Raw genomic sequence first — 3,684 nt, 5'->3', positions numbered from 1 at the left:
AGAATACTTTTTAATCGCAATGTTGGGCAAGGAATTGATTGATAAGTAGTTTTGAGTTTGTTAAACTCCATGTGAATTGATTCTCCACCTTGTTCTCCATAAAACCCAAATCCTGCTCCCCATTTTTTCATAAACGGAATAGCATGATGTTCCAACATATGCAGCTTAGGTGTCACTGAAGCCCTGGCCAATTTAATCTAAAAAATTTCATCAAGTCATTTATATTTTTTTCTAAAAAAAATTTAAAATTAAATTAACAAAAAAAATAAAAAAATAAGTATACATAAACTTATTTTAAAGCATTTTATAGAGTGCGACTTACTTAAAAGAATTAAATCGTCTTGTGTAATTTTATTTTTCGAAGAAAATATTTTATAGCACTGGGCAAATTTATCAAATAGTTGTTTATATTTACTGCTAATTTCAACTGCAAACTGGTGCATGTTTGTTCCTGAATATCCTTCATCGTGAACAAGCTTCGGGATACAATTGCATAGCTGAAGTATTGAAGATTTCTAAATAGCAAATTTATTTTACTAAAGATATATAATTTTAGGTTTATTGATGTATTATTTGTTGTAATTGCATTAAATTACAATTTTTCCAAAACTACATTAGTATTATAAGTAAAAAAAAGATAATAAACTATTATTTATCAAGTAAAAACCTAGTTATCTGTCTTTTACGATACGTCATGCTTTTTATTCATATTAATATCTAATTTAATTACTTTTAGCATTTTATGCACGTGGTTTCCTATAAAACTTTTTCCGTGGTAAGCTTGACGTTGTACTTTAAGCTTTTGTAGTATCGTCTCAATCATCTCAGTGCATGGTCTCTGACCCATTTCTGATGAATGTTTTTCAAATAGAGTATTATAAAGATCAATCTAAAAAAAACTTAAAGTAGTATAACATAAACTAACAATAGTTGCATTGCAGTAATAATTATATTATTCATTTCATAAAAACAAAGACTAATCTGTGAATGACAGGGTTGTAGTATTAAAACACTATTTTTTTAAACTCTGATCTGCATATGAAATTATTTCATATGCAGATCAGAGTTTAAAAAAACAGTGATCAGAGAGAAAAAAACAAAAATTAAATCTGTATATGAAAAATTGCTTTCGTGCTTATGAAAAAAGCAAATTGCTTGACCACAAACTTGTAAAAATGTGTTCTAAATACACTCAAACTGATTGAACGTTCAACCTTTTTTGACAATTAGTTTGCACTATAGCAAATGGTTGCAAAACTATTTAGTGCATACAAGTTAACACCTATACAACTTCATTTCTTATTTCATTTACAAACACAAATTCTACTTTTATAACTACACATATCAATATGAAATAGATTATATAAAATCATAAAAATATCAAATCAATGAAATCAATAAACTGTATAACCTTTTTCGCTTTTTCACTATTAAGTAACTCAATTTCTTTAGAGTAGAGAGATTGAAAATTTTCTATATTATCTGAATTGTTAACAGCAGCTAACAAAATGACATCATTGATTTCTTGGATTTGATTATCAAAGTTAAGAATTTCAGTTTGAAGATTTAACAATTGTTTTTGTTTTGATACAAAAACTGGATATTCTTCTGAAAAGTTAAATCTGCTTTTGACTGCTTCTGCAGCAATCATAATATCTAATTGGTGGACTTCTTCTTCAAACAAATTAAAAAAATTCAAATAAATACCAAGAGCCATATGGAGACTAGGTAAAGATACCTAAAAATATAAATTGAAAGTATATAATAATGTACTTTTATTAAGCTGCACTGCAAAGTTATTACTACAAATAAAAACAACATTACTTGATCTAGTGGTATTTTCAAAATGGGCTTTGTGATGACATTATTGAAGTTTTTTACATTTTTCTTTAAACCTCCGTTTTCTATAAATTTTTCATGATCCAATAGTAGATCTTCTTGAAGGTACGATCTTTTATTTCAGAAACTTTTCTGCTCACCAAGATTCATGTCACTTGCTGTTGCATAACAGAAAAGACAACAATGCCTCCTTTAAAATAAAATGGATAAGAAATAGTTAAAATTATTAATTATAAAAAAAAATTATAAAAATCATATTTAATAATCATTAATAAATTTTTTTATTATTTTTACTATAATATACTATTTAATTATATATATATATATATATATATATATATATATATATATATATATATATATATATATATATATATATATATATATATATATATATATATTATTTGTAATACTATATGTAAATATTATAAACCATATTGTGGTTTTTCATTCAGCAAAAAAGTCCCAACCATTTTGTTTGAATTTCAATATATTTCGAATTAAGTAGCAAAAATTATGAAAATACTGATAATTTGTCATTAATAAAGATAGAAATCACCTGATGCTCCTGAGATTCCATAGAGGGCACATAAAAACTGATAATCACCAAAAACAAATACTCTAATATTGTTATCCCTATTGAGGCGTGTAGAAATGTTTAAGATAAATTTAATATAAATAATAATTTTAATATATCACATTTATTTTAAAGTATAATTTATTAAAACTAATTAGTACTAAATTATTAAAACTATTTAATTCAACTAAAAATAAAGCACATTAGTTATTAAAAAGAAAAACTATTTTTTTATCTTACTTATACTTCATTTCTTGAAGATCTTCTATTTGCTTTTCAAACCTTGACATGGCTACTTTGACATTGATTCTGTAATCCTTCGCCTCGAATATGCTAAAAACTATGGTGTTGTCTTTGCTATTTAAGTTAAGGGTATTTGCAACCTGGTAAGTCATTTTAAAACTCCCCCACCATAATCACCTCCAATTTTAATTTGTATCTCTTTATCAGGAATAAATTTGTGGTAATGAAGTCTTTTACAACTACATAAAAATAAATTATTTAATAATTAAATACATTTTAAAATAATAAATTATTTAGTAGGCAATGGTTTTCATTTTAACTAATAACAAATATACCCAAATGAAAAAAAAATTTACTTTATAAATTATGTTTTAAAAAAATTTTCATTATTGGTTGTTAAAACTACCTTTCTAATTGATCAAGATGTCTTAAAATATGCATTGGTAAATTTTCAATATAACCCCAAGATGCATATTTTATTTCAAATGTTCCTTTCTCTTTTTTTTCAAAGGTAAATGGTGCATTTTCCACAATAAGGTCATCACCAGATAACTTTTCAGCAACTATTCTTTGAGAAGTGATGCTGTATTTATATTAAAGCTCTTCAGCCATCTTTAAACAAACAAAAACAATTATATGTCATGTTATAAAAACTAGTATAGAATAATATTTATATAGAAAAATATTAACCTGGAAATTGTTTTAAGCTTTTCCCATGGTATGCACAGATCTGCTTTCATTGCTACCATGTTAGTGGCACTAATTACTACTCTTTCAGTATTTAGGTTATCCAATATTAATCCTTTTGACTCTGCTTGAAAAGAATTAAGGAGTTTTGATGATTGACAACAAATTGCATCATTGGATGTACCAGACACAACTTTCAATTGTCTTTTAATAGAAGCATTTCTGACTCTAACTGTTGTGGTCGATGCTTGATCACTGCTTACATAAGCTTTCGGAGCAAGTGAAAACAAAACTGGTTAAAAAAAAAGATTTATGAAAAGTAATACCTATTTAATTAA

General features: G+C 25.4%; 2 long non-coding RNA genes across 2 annotated transcripts; both read right to left on the bottom strand.

The window, feature by feature from the left end:
• Positions 1-322: 322 nt before the first annotated feature.
• On the bottom strand, positions 323-976 carry LOC136084147 (uncharacterized). The gene is made up of 2 exons (XR_010640360.1): positions 731-976; positions 323-515 (listed from the first exon to the last, which is right to left on the bottom strand). It is a non-coding gene; the product is annotated as an uncharacterized LOC136084147 (long non-coding RNA).
• A 1,323-nt stretch (positions 977-2,299) lies between these two features.
• On the bottom strand, positions 2,300-3,231 carry LOC136084146 (uncharacterized). Its single transcript, XR_010640359.1, has 3 exons — positions 3,066-3,231; positions 2,657-2,898; positions 2,300-2,475 (listed from the first exon to the last, which is right to left on the bottom strand). It is a non-coding gene; the product is annotated as an uncharacterized LOC136084146 (long non-coding RNA).
• Positions 3,232-3,684: the final 453 nt, after the last annotated feature.

This window comes from Hydra vulgaris, chromosome 08 (assembly GCF_038396675.1).
Source record: "Hydra vulgaris chromosome 08, alternate assembly HydraT2T_AEP".
NCBI lineage: Eukaryota > Metazoa > Cnidaria > Hydrozoa > Anthoathecata > Hydridae > Hydra > Hydra vulgaris.
This window is presented reverse-complemented; position numbering and strand designations above follow the sequence as displayed.